Source organism: Rhinoderma darwinii, chromosome 11, assembly GCF_050947455.1.
Source record: "Rhinoderma darwinii isolate aRhiDar2 chromosome 11, aRhiDar2.hap1, whole genome shotgun sequence".
Lineage (NCBI taxonomy): Eukaryota > Metazoa > Chordata > Amphibia > Anura > Rhinodermatidae > Rhinoderma > Rhinoderma darwinii.
In genome coordinates, this window is record NC_134697.1 from 96,976,061 (window position 1) to 96,989,267 (window position 13,207).

The window sequence follows — 13,207 nt, forward strand, 5'->3', positions numbered from 1 at the left end:
GTGGAGTGACGCTTTTCTATATGACGTGTTCTGTGGAGTGACGCTTCTCTATGTGACGTGTTCTGTGGAGTGACGCTTCTCTATGTGACGTGTTCTGTGGAGTGACGCTTCTCTATGTGACGTGTTCTGTGCAGTGACGCTTCTCTATGTGACGTGTTCTGTGGAGTGACGCTTCTCTATGTGACGTGTTCTGTGGAGTGACGCTTCTCTATATGACGTGTTCTGTGGAGTGACGCTTCTCTATGTGACGTGTTCTGTGGAGTGACGCTTCTCTATGTGACGTGTTCTGTGCAGTGACGCTTCTCTATGTGACGTGTTCTGTGGAGTGACGCTTCTCTATGTGACGTGTTCTGTGGAGTGACGCTTCTCTATGTGACGTGTTCTGTGGAGTGACTCTTCTCTATGTGACGTGTTCTGTGGAGTGACGCTTCTCTATGTGACGTGTTCTGTGGAGTGACGCTTCTCTATATGGCGTGTTCTGTGGAGTGACGCTTCTCTATGATGTTTTCTGTGGAGTGACGCTTCTCTATGTGACGTGTTCTGTGGAGTGACGCTTCTCTATGACGTGTTCTGTGGAGTGACGCTTCTCTATGTGACATGTTCTGTGGAGTGACGCTTCTCTATGTGACGTGTTCTGTGGAGTGACGCTTCTCTATATGACGTGTTCTGTGGAGTGACGCTTCTCTATGTGACGTGTTCTGTGGAGTGATACTTCTCTATGTGACGTGTTCTGTGGAGTGACGCTTCTCTATGACGTGTTCTGTGGAGTGACGCTTCTCTATGTGACGTGTTCTGTGGAGTGACGCTTCTCTATATGGCGTGTTCTGTGGAGTGACGCTTCTCTATATGACGTGTTCTGTGGAGTGACGCTTCTCTATGTGACGTGTTCTGTGGAGTGACGCTTCTCTATATGACGTGTTCTGTGGAGTGACGCTTCTCTATGACGTGTTCTGTGGAGTGACGCTTCTCTATGTGACGTGTTCTGTGGAGTGACGCTTCTCTATGTGACGTGTTCTGTGGAGTGATGCTTCTCTATGTGACGTGTTCTGTGGAGTGACGCTTCTCTATGTGACGTGTTCTGTGGAGTGACGCTTCTCTATATGGCGTGTTCTGTGGAGTGACGCTTCTCTATATGACGTGTTCTGTGGAGTGACGCTTCTCTATGTGACGTGTTCTGTGGAGTGACGCTTCTCTATGTGAGGTGTTCTGTGGAGTGACGCTTCTCTATGTGAGGTGTTCTGTGGAGTGACGCTTCTCTATATGACGTGTTCTGTGGAGTGACTCTTCTCTATGACGTGTTCTGTGGAGTGACGCTTCTCTATGTGACGTGTTCTGTGGAGTGATGCTTCTCTATGTGACGTGTTCTGTGGAGTGATGCTTCTCTATATGACGTGTTCTGTGGAGTGACGCTTCTCTATGTGACGTGTTCTGTGGAGTGACGCTTCTCTATATGACGTGTTCTGTGGAGTGACGCTTCTCTATGTGACGTGTTCTGTGGAGTGACGCTTCTCTATGTGACGTGTTCTGTGGAGTGACGCTTCTCTATATGACGTGTTCTGTGGAGTGACGCTTCTCTATGTGACGTGTTCTGTGGAGTGACGCTTCTCTATGTGACGTGTTCTGTGGAGTGACGTGTTCTGTGGAGTGACGCTTCTCTATGTGACGTGTTCTGTGGAGTGACGCTTCTCTATGTGACGTGTTCTGTGGAGTGACGCTTCTCTATGTGACGTGTTCTGTGGAGTGACGCTTCTCTATATGACGTGTTCCGTGGAGTGACGCTTCTCTATGTGACGTGTTCTGTGGAGTGACGCTTCTCTATGTGACGTGTTCTGTGGAGTGACGCTTCTCTATGTGACGTGTTCTGTGGAGTAACGCTTCTCTATATGAGGTGTTCTGTGGAGTGACGCTTCTCTATGACGTGTTCTGTGGAGTGACGCTTCTCTCTGTGACGTGTTCTGTGGAGTGACGCTTCTCCATGTGATGTGTTCTGTGGAGTGACGCTTCTCTATATGACTCGTTCTGTGGAGTGACGCTTCTCTATATGACTCGTTCTGTGGAGTGACGCTTCTCTATGTGACGTGTTCTGTGGAGTGACGCTTCTCTATGTGACGTGTTCTGTGGAGTGACGCTTCTCTATGTGACGTGTTCTGTGGAGTGACGCTTCTCTATATGACGTGTTCTGTGTAGTGACGCTTCTCTTTGACGTGTTCTGTGGAGTGACGCTTCTCTATGTGACGTGTTCTGTGGAGTGACGCTTCTCTATGACGTGTTCTGTGGAGTGACGCTTCTCTATGTGACGTGTTTGTGGAGTGACGCTTCTCTATATGACGTGTTCTGTGGAGTGACGCTTCTCTATGTGACGTGTTCTGTGGAGTGACGCTTCTCTATGTGACGTGTTCTGTGGAGTGACGCTTCTCTATCCGTCGTGTTCTGTGGAGTGACGCTTCTCTTTGTGGCGTGTTCTGTGGAGTGACGCTTCTCTATATGACGTGTTCTGTGGATTGACGCTTCTCTATGTGACGTGTTCTATGGAGTGACGCTTCTCTATATGACGTTCTGTGGAGTGACGCTTCTCTATGTGACGTGTTCTGTGGAGTGACGCTTCTCTGTGACGTGTTCTGTGGAGTGACGCTTCTCTATGTGACGTGTTCTGTGGAGTGACGCTTCTCTATGTGACGTGTTCTGTGGAGTGACGCTTCTCTATGTGACGTGTTCTGTGGAGTGACGCTTCTCTATGTGACGTGTTCTGTGGAGTGACGCTTCTCTATGACGTGTTCTGTGGAGTGACGCTTCTCTATGTGACGTGTTCTGTGGAGTGACGCTTCTCTATATGACGTGTTCTGTGGAGTGACGCTTCTCTCTGTGACGTGTTCTGTGGAGTGACGCTTCTCTCTATGACGTGTTCTGTGGAGTGACGCTTCTCTATGTGACGTGTTCTGTGGAGTGACGCTTCTCTATATGACGTGTTCTGTGGAGTGACGCTTCTCTATGTGGCGTGTTCTGTGGAGTGACGCTTCTCTATATGACGTGTTCTGTGGAGTGACGCTTCTCTATGTGACGTGTTCTGTGGAGTGACGCTTCTCTATATGACGTGTTCTGTGGAGTGACTCTTCTCTATGTGACGTGTTCTGTGGAGTGACGCTGCTCTATATGGCGTGTTCTGTGGAGTGACGCTTCTCTATGTGACGTGTTCTGTGGAGTGACGCTTCTCTATGTGACGTGTTCTGTGGAGTGACTCTTCTCTATGTGACGTGTTCTGTGGAGTGACTCTTCTCTATATGACGTGTTCTGTGGAGTGACGCTTCTCTATACGATGTGTTCTGTGGAGTGACGCTTCTCTATGAGACGTGTTCTGTGGAGTGACGCTTCTCTATGTGACGTGTTCTGTGGAGTGACGCTTCTCTATGTGACGTGTTCTGTGGAGTGACGCTTCTCTATGTGACGTGTTCTGTGGAGTGACGCTTCTCTATGACGTGTTCTGTGGAGTGACGCTTCTCTATGTGACGTGTTCTGTGGAGTGACGCTTCTCTATGTGACGTGTTCTGTGGAGTGACGCTTCTCTATCTGGCGTGTTCTGTGGAGTGACGCTTCTCTATATGACGTGTTCTGTGGAGTGACGCTTCTCTATGTGACGTGTTCTGTAGAGTGACGCTTCTCTATATGACGTGTTCTGTGGAGTGACGCTTATCTATATGACGTGTTCTGTGGAGTGACGCTTCTCTATGTGACGTGATCTGTGGAGTGACGCTTCTCTATATGACGTGTTCTGTGGAGTGACGCTTCTCTATACGATGTGTTCTGTGGAGTGACGTTTCTCTATATGACGTGTTCTGTGGAGTGACGCTTCTCTATGTGACGTGTTCTGTGGAGTGACGCTTCTCTCTGTGACGTGTTCTGTGGAGTGACGCTTCTCTCTATGACGTGTTCTGTGGAGTGACGCTTCTCTATGTGACGTGTCCTGTGGAGTGACGCTTCTCTATGTGACGTGTTCTGTGGAGTGACGCTTCTCTATGTGACGTGTTCTGTGGAGTGACGCTTCTCTATGTGACGTGTTCTGTGGAGTGACGCTTCTCTATGCGACGTGTTCTGTGGAGTGACGCTTCTCTATATGACGTGTTCTGTGGAGTGACGCTTCTCTATGTGGCGTGTTCTGTGGAGTGACGCTTCTCTATATGACGTGTTCTGTGGAGTGACGCTTCTCTATGTGACGTGTTCTGTGGAGTGACGCTTCCCTATGTGACGTGTTCTGTGGAGTGACGCTTCTCTATGTGACGTGTTCTGTGGAGTGACGCTTCTCTATGAGACGTGTTCTGTGGAGTGACGCTTCTCTATGCGACGTGTTCTGTGGAGTGACGCTTCTCTATGTGACGTGTTCTGTGGAGTGACGCTTCTCTATATGACGTGTTCTGTGGAGTGACGCTTCTCTATGTGACGTGTTCTGTGGAGTGACGCTTCTCTATATGACGTGTTCTGTGGAGTGACGCTTCTCTATATCACGTGTTCTGTGGAGTGACGCTTCTCTATATGACGTGTTCTGTGGAGTGACGCTTCTCTATGTGACGTGTTCTGTGGAGTGACGCTTCTCTATGTGACGTGTTCTGTGGAGTGACGCTTCTCTATGTGACGTGTTCTGTGGAGTGACGCTTCTCTATGTGACGTGTTCTGTGGAGTGACGCTTCTCTATGTGACGTGTTCTGTGGAGTGACGCTTCTCTATGTGACGTGTTCTGTGGAGTGACACTTCTCCATGACGTGTTCTGTGGAGTGACGCTTCTCTATGTGACGTGTTCTGTGGAGTGACGCTTCTCTATGTGACGTGTTCTGTGGAGTGACTCTTCTCTATATGACGTGTTCTGTGGAGTGACGCTTCTCTATGTGACGTGTTCTGTGGAGTGACGCTTCTCTATGTGACGTGTTCTGTGGAGTGACGCTTCTCTATGTGACGTGTTCTGTGGAGTGACGCTTCTCTATGACGTGTTCTGTGGAGTGACGCTTCTCTATGTGACGTGTTCTGTGGAGTGACGCTTCTCTATGTGACGTGTTCTGTGGAGTGACGCTTCTCTATGTGACGTGTTCTGTGGAGTGACGCTTCTCTATCTGGCGTGTTCTGTGGAGTGACGCTTCTCTATATGACGTGTTCTGTGGAGTGACGCTTCTCTATGTGACGTGTTCTGTAGAGTGACGCTTCTCTATATGACGTGTTCTGTGGAGTGACGCTTCTCTATATGACGTGTTCTGTGGAGTGACGCTTCTCTATATGACGTGTTCTGTGGAGTGACGCTTATCTATATGACGTGTTCTGTGGAGTGACGCTTCTCTATGTGACGTGATCTGTGGAGTGACGCTTCTCTATGTGACGTGTTCTGTGCAGTGACGCTTCTCTATGTGACGTGTTCTGTGGAGTGACGCTTCTCTATGTGACGTGATCTGTGGAGTGACGCTTCTCCATGACGTGTTCTGTGGAGTGACGCTTCTCTATGTGACGTGTTCTGTGGAGTGACGCTTCTCTATGTGACGTGTTCTGTGGAGTGACGCTTCTCTATGACGTGTTCTGTGGAGTGACGCTGCTCTATATGGCGTGTTCTGTGGAGTGACGCTTCTCTATGTGACGTGTTCTGTGGAGTGACGCTTCTCTATATGACGTGTTCTGTGGAGTGACGCTTCTCTATATGACGTGTTCTGTGGAGTGACGCTTCTCTATATGACGTGTTCTGTGGAGTGACGCTTCTCTGTGACGTGTTCTGTGGAGTGACGCTTCTCTATATGACGTGTTCTGTGGAGTGACGCTTCTCTATGTGACGTGTTCTGTGGAGTGACGCTTCTCTATATGACGTGTTCTGTGGAGTGACGCTTCTCTATATGACGTGTTCTGTGGAGTGACGCTTCTCTATATGACGTGTTCTGTGGAGTGACGCTTCTCTATGTGACGTGTTCTGTGGAGTGACGCTTCTCTATGACGTGTTCTGTGGAGTGACGCTTCTCTATATGACGTGTTCTGTGGAGTGACGCTTCTCTATGACGTGTTCTGTGGAGTGACGCTTCTCTATGTGACGTGTTCTGTGGAGTGACGCTTCTCTATGTGACGTGTTCTGTGGAGTGACGCTTCTCTATGTGACGTGTTCTGTGGAGTGACGCTTCTCTATCCGTCGTGTTCTGTGGAGTGACGCTTCTCTATGTGGCGTGTTCTGTGGAGTGACGCTTCTCTATATGACGTGTTCTGTGGATTGACGCTTCTCTATGTGACGTGTTCTATGGAGTGACGCTTCTCTATATGACGTTCTGTGGAGTGACGCTTCTCTATGTGACGTGTTCTGTGGAGTGACGCTTCTCTATGTGACGTGTTCTGTGGAGTGACGCTTCTCTATGTGACGTGTTCTGTGGAGTGACGCTTCTCTATGTGACGTGTTCTGTGGAGTGACGCTTCTCTATGTGACGTGTTCTGTGGAGTGACGCTTCTCTATACGATGTGTTCTGTGGAGTGACGTTTCTCTATATGACGTGTTCTGTGGAGTGACGCTTCTCTATGTGACGTGTTCTGTGGAGTGACGCTTCTCTATGTGACGTGTTCTGTGGAGTGACGCTTCTCTATGTGACGTGTTCTGTGGAGTGACGCTTCTCTATGTGACGTGTTCTGTGGAGTGACGCTTCTCTATGTGACGTGTTCTGTGGAGTGACGCTTCTCTATGTGACGTGTTCTGTGGAGTGACGCTTCTCTATGTGACGTGCTCTGTGGAGTGATGCTTCTCTATGACGTGTTCTGTGGAGTGACGCTTCTCTATGTGACGTGTTCTGTGGAGTGACGCTTCTCTATGATGTTTTCTGTGGAGTGACGCTTCTCTATGTGACGTGTTCTGTGGAGTGACGCTTCTCTATGACGTGTTCTGTGGAGTGACGCTTCTCTATGTGACATGTTCTGTGGAGTGACGCTTCTCTATGTGACGTGTTCTGTGGAGTGACGCTTCTCTATGTGACGTGTTCTGTGGAGTGACGCTTCTCTATGTGACGTGTTCTGTGGAGTGACGCTTCTCTATGTGACGTGTTCTGTGGAGTGACGCTTCTCTATATGACGTGTTCTGTGGAGTGACGCTTCTCTATGTGACGTGTTCTGTGGAGTGATACTTCTCTATGTGACGTGTTCTGTGGAGTGACGCTTCTCTATGACGTGTTCTGTGGAGTGACGCTTCTCTATGTGACGTGTTCTGTGGAGTGACGCTTCTCTATATGGCGTGTTCTGTGGAGTGACGCTTCTCTATATGACGTGTTCTGTGGAGTGACGCTTCTCTATGTGACGTGTTCTGTGGAGTGACGCTTCTCTATATGACGTGTTCTGTGGAGTGACGCTTCTCTATGTGACGTGTTCTGTGGAGTGACGCTTCTCTATGTGACGTGTTCTGTGGAGTGACGCTTCTCTATGTGACGTGTTCTGTGGAGTGACGCTTCTCTATGTGACGTGTTCTGTGGAGTGACGCTTCTCTATGACGTGTTCTGTGGAGTGACGCTTCTCTATGTGACGTGTTCTGTGGAGTGACGCTTCTCTATGTGACGTGTTCTGTGGAGTGATGCTTCTCTATGTGACGTGTTCTGTGGAGTGACGCTTCTCTATGTGACGTGTTCTGTGGAGTGACGCTTCTCTATATGGCGTGTTCTGTGGAGTGACGCTTCTCTATATGACGTGTTCTGTGGAGTGACGCTTCTCTATGTGACGTGTTCTGTGGAGTGACGCTTCTCTATGTGAGGTGTTCTGTGGAGTGACGCTTCTCTATGTGACGTGTTCTGTGGAGTGACGCTTCTCTATGTGACGTGTTCTGTGGAGTGACGCTTCTCTATATGACGTGTTCTGTGGAGTGACGCTTCTCTATGTGACGTGTTCTGTGGAGTGACGCTTCTCTATGACGTGTTCTGTGGAGTGACGCTTCTCTATATGACGTGTTCTGTGGAGTGACGCTTCTCTATGTGACGTGTTCTGTGGAGTGACGCTTCTCTATGTGACGTGCTCTGTGGAGTGACGCTTCTCTATGTGACGTGTTCTGTGGAGTGACGCTTCTCTATGACGTGTTCTGTGGAGTGACGCTTTTCTATATGACGTGTTCTGTGGAGTGACGCTTCTCTATGTGACGTGTTCTGTGGAGTGACGCTTCTCTATGTGACGTGTTCTGTGGAGTGACGCTTCTCTATGTGACGTGTTCTGTGCAGTGACGCTTCTCTATGTGACGTGTTCTGTGGAGTGACGCTTCTCTATGTGACGTGTTCTGTGGAGTGACGCTTCTCTATATGACGTGTTCTGTGGAGTGACGCTTCTCTATGTGACGTGTTCTGTGGAGTGACGCTTCTCTATGTGACGTGTTCTGTGCAGTGACGCTTCTCTATGTGACGTGTTCTGTGGAGTGACGCTTCTCTATGTGACGTGTTCTGTGGAGTGACGCTTCTCTATGTGACGTGTTCTGTGGAGTGACTCTTCTCTATGTGACGTGTTCTGTGGAGTGACGCTTCTCTATGTGACGTGTTCTGTGGAGTGACGCTTCTCTATATGGCGTGTTCTGTGGAGTGACGCTTCTCTATGATGTTTTCTGTGGAGTGACGCTTCTCTATGTGACGTGTTCTGTGGAGTGACGCTTCTCTATGACGTGTTCTGTGGAGTGACGCTTCTCTATGTGACATGTTCTGTGGAGTGACGCTTCTCTATGTGACGTGTTCTGTGGAGTGACGCTTCTCTATATGACGTGTTCTGTGGAGTGACGCTTCTCTATGTGACGTGTTCTGTGGAGTGACGCTTCTCTATGACGTGTTCTGTGGAGTGACGCTTCTCTATGTGACGTGTTCTGTGGAGTGACGCTTCTCTATATGGCGTGTTCTGTGGAGTGACGCTTCTCTATATGACGTGTTCTGTGGAGTGACGCTTCTCTATGTGACGTGTTCTGTGGAGTGACGCTTCTCTATATGACGTGTTCTGTGGAGTGACGCTTCTCTATGTGACGTGTTCTGTGGAGTGATGCTTCTCTATGTGACGTGTTCTGTGGAGTGACGCTTCTCTATGACGTGTTCTGTGGAGTGACGCTTCTCTATGTGACGTGTTCTGTGGAGTGACGCTTCTCTATGTGACGTGTTCTGTGGAGTGATGCTTCTCTATGTGACGTGTTCTGTGGAGTGACGCTTCTCTATGTGACGTGTTCTGTGGAGTGACGCTTCTCTATATGGCGTGTTCTGTGGAGTGACGCTTCTCTATATGACGTGTTCTGTGGAGTGACGCTTCTCTATGTGACGTGTTCTGTGGAGTGACGCTTCTCTATGTGAGGTGTTCTGTGGAGTGACGCTTCTCTATGTGACGTGTTCTGTGGAGTGACGCTTCTCTATGTGAGGTGTTCTGTGGAGTGACGCTTCTCTATATGACGTGTTCTGTGGAGTGACTCTTCTCTATGACGTGTTCTGTGGAGTGGCGCTTCTCTATGTGACGTGTTCTGTGGAGTGACGCTTCTCTATGTGAGGTGTTCTGTGGAGTGACGCTTCTCTATGTGACGTGTTCTGTGGAGTGATGCTTCTCTATGTGACGTGTTCTGTGGAGTGACGCTTCTCTATATGACGTGTTCTGTGGAGTGACGCTTCTCTATGTGACGTGTTCTGTGGAGTGACGCTTCTCTATGTGACGTGTTCTGTGGAGTGACGTGTTCTGTGGAGTGACGCTTCTCTATATGACGTGTTCAGTGGAGTGACGCTTCTCTATGTGACGTGTTCTGTGGAGTGACGCTTCTCTATATGACGTGTTCCGTGGAGTGACGCTTCTCTATGTGACGTGTTCTGTGGAGTGACGCTTCTCTATGTGACGTGTTCTGTGGAGTGACGCTTCTCTATGTGACGTGTTCTGTGGAGTGACGGTTCTCTATGGGACGTGTTCTGTGGAGTGACGCTTCTCTATATGAGGTGTTCTGTGGAGTGACGCTTCTCTATGACGTGTTCTGTGGAGTGACGCTTCTCTCTGTGACGTGTTCTGTGGAGTGACGCTTCTCCATGTGATGTGTTCTGTGGAGTGACGCTTCTCTATATGACTCGTTCTGTGGAGTGACGCTTCTCTATATGACTCGTTCTGTGGAGTGACGCTTCTCTATGTGACGTGTTCTGTGGAGTGACGCTTCTCTATGTGACGTGTTCTGTGGAGTGACGCTTCTCTATGTGACGTGTTCTGTGGAGTGACGCTTCTCTATATGACGTGTTCTGTGTAGTGACGCTTCTCTTTGACGTGTTCTGTGGAGTGACGCTTCTCTATGTGACGTGTTCTGTGGAGTGACGCTTCTCTATGACGTGTTCTGTGGAGTGACGCTTCTCTATGTGACGTGTTTGTGGAGTGACGCTTCTCTATATGACGTGTTCTGTGGAGTGACGCTTCTCTATGTGACGTGTTCTGTGGAGTGACGCTTCTCTATGTGACGTGTTCTGTGGAGTGACGCTTCTCTATCCGTCGTGTTCTGTGGAGTGACGCTTCTCTTTGTGGCGTGTTCTGTGGAGTGACGCTTCTCTATATGACGTGTTCTGTGGATTGACGCTTCTCTATGTGACGTGTTCTATGGAGTGACGCTTCTCTATATGACGTTCTGTGGAGTGACGCTTCTCTATGTGACGTGTTCTGTGGAGTGACGCTTCTCTGTGACGTGTTCTGTGGAGTGACGCTTCTCTATGTGACGTGTTCTGTGGAGTGACGCTTCTCTATGTGACGTGTTCTGTGGAGTGACGCTTCTCTATGTGACGTGTTCTGTGGAGTGACGCTTCTCTATGTGACGTGCTCTGTGGAGTGACGCTTCTCTATGACGTGTTCTGTGGAGTGACGCTTCTCTATGTGACGTGTTCTGTGGAGTGACGCTTCTCTATATGACGTGTTCTGTGGAGTGACGCTTCTCTCTGTGACGTGTTCTGTGGAGTGACGCTTCTCTCTATGACGTGTTCTGTGGAGTGACGCTTCTCTATGTGACGTGTTCTGTGGAGTGACGCTTCTCTATATGACGTGTTCTGTGGAGTGACGCTTCTCTATGTGGCGTGTTCTGTGGAGTGACGCTTCTCTATATGACGTGTTCTGTGGAGTGACGCTTCTCTATGTGACGTGTTCTGTGGAGTGACGCTTCTCTATGTGACGTGTTCTGTGGAGTGACGCTTCTCTATGTGACGTGTTCTGTGGAGTGACGCTTCTCTATGAGACGTGTTCTGTGGAGTGACGCTTCTCTATGCGACGTGTTCTGTGGAGTGACGCTTCTCTATATGACGTGTTCTGTGGAGTGACGCTTCTCTATGTGACGTGTTCTGTGGAGTGACGCTTCTCTATGTGACGTGTTCTGTGGAGTGACGCTTCTCTATGTGACGTGTTCTGTGGAGTGACGCTTCTCTATGTGACGTGTTCTGTGGAGTGACGCTTCTCTATATGATGTGTTCTGTGGAGTGACGCTTCTCTATATGACGTGTTCTGTGGAGTGACGCTTCTCTATGTGACGTGTTCTGTGGAGTGACTCTTCTCTATGTGACGTGTTCTGTGGAGTGACTCTTCTCTATATGACGTGTTCTGTGGAGTGACGCTTCTCTATGTGACGTGTTCTGTGGAGTGACGCTTCTCTATGTGACGTGTTCTGTGGAGTGACGCTTCTCTATGTGACGTGTTCTGTGGAGTGACGCTTCTCTATGACGTGTTCTGTGGAGTGACGCTTCTCTATGTGACGTGTTCTGTGGAGTGACGCTTCTCTATGTGACGTGTTCTGTGGAGTGACGCTTCTCTATGTGACGTGTTCTGTGGAGTGACGCTTCTCTCTGTGACGTGTTCTGTGGAGTGACGCTTCTCTATGTGACGTGTTCTGTGGAGTGACGCTTCTCTATGTGACGTGTTCTGTGGAGTGACGCTTCTCTATCTGGCGTGTTCTGTGGAGTGACGCTTCTCTATATGACGTGTTCTGTGGAGTGACGCTTCTCTATGTGACGTGTTCTGTAGAGTGACGCTTCTCTATATGACGTGTTCTGTGGAGTGACGCTTATCTATATGACGTGTTCTGTGGAGTGACGCTTCTCTATGTGACGTGATCTGTGGAGTGACGCTTCTCTATATGACGTGTTCTGTGGAGTGACGCTTCTCTATACGATGTGTTCTGTGGAGTGACGTTTCTCTATATGACGTGTTCTGTGGAGTGACGCTTCTCTATGTGACGTGTTCTGTGGAGTGACGCTTCTCTATGTGACGTGTTCTGTGGAGTGACGCTTCTCTCTGTGACGTGTTCTGTGGAGTGACGCTTCTCTCTATGACGTGTTCTGTGGAGTGACGCTTCTCTATGTGACGTGTCCTGTGGAGTGACGCTTCTCTATGTGACGTGTTCTGTGGAGTGACGCTTCTCTATGTGACGTGTTCTGTGGAGTGACGCTTCTCTATGTGACGTGTTCTGTGGAGTGACGCTTCTCTCTATGACGTGTTCTGTGGAGTGACGCTTCTCTATGTGACGTGTCCTGTGGAGTGACGCTTCTCTATGTGACGTGTCCTGTGGAGTGACGCTTCTCTATGTGACGTGTTCTGTGGAGTGACGCTTCTCTATGTGACGTGTTCTGTGGAGTGACGCTTCTCTATGTGACGTGTTCTGTGGAGTGACGCTTCTCTATGCGACGTGTTCTGTGGAGTGACGCTTCTCTATGTGACGTGTTCTGTGGAGTGACACTTCTCTATGTGACGTGTTCTGTGGAGTGACGCTTCTCTATGACGTGTTCTGTGGAGTGACGCTTCTCTATGTGACGTGTTCTGTGGAGTGACGCTTCTCTATGTGGCGTGTTCTGTGGAGTGACGCTTCTCTATATGACGTGTTCTGTGGAGTGACGCTTCTCTATGTGACGTGTTCTGTGGAGTGACGCTTCCCTATGTGACGTGTTCTGTGGAGTGACGCTTCTCTATGTGACGTGTTCTGTGGAGTGACGCTTCTCTATGAGACGTGTTCTGTGGAGTGACGCTTCTCTATGCGACGTGTTCTGTGGAGTGACGCTTCTCTATGTGACGTGTTCTGTGGAGTGACGCTTCTCTATGTGACGTGTTCTGTGGAGTGACGCTTCTCTATGTGACGTGTTCTGTGGAGTGACGCTTCTCTATGTGACGTGTTCTGTGGAGTGACGCTTCTCTATACGATGTGTTCTGTGGAGTGACGTTTCTCTATATGACGTGTTCTGTGGAGTGACGCTTCTCTATGTGACGTGTTCTGTGGAGT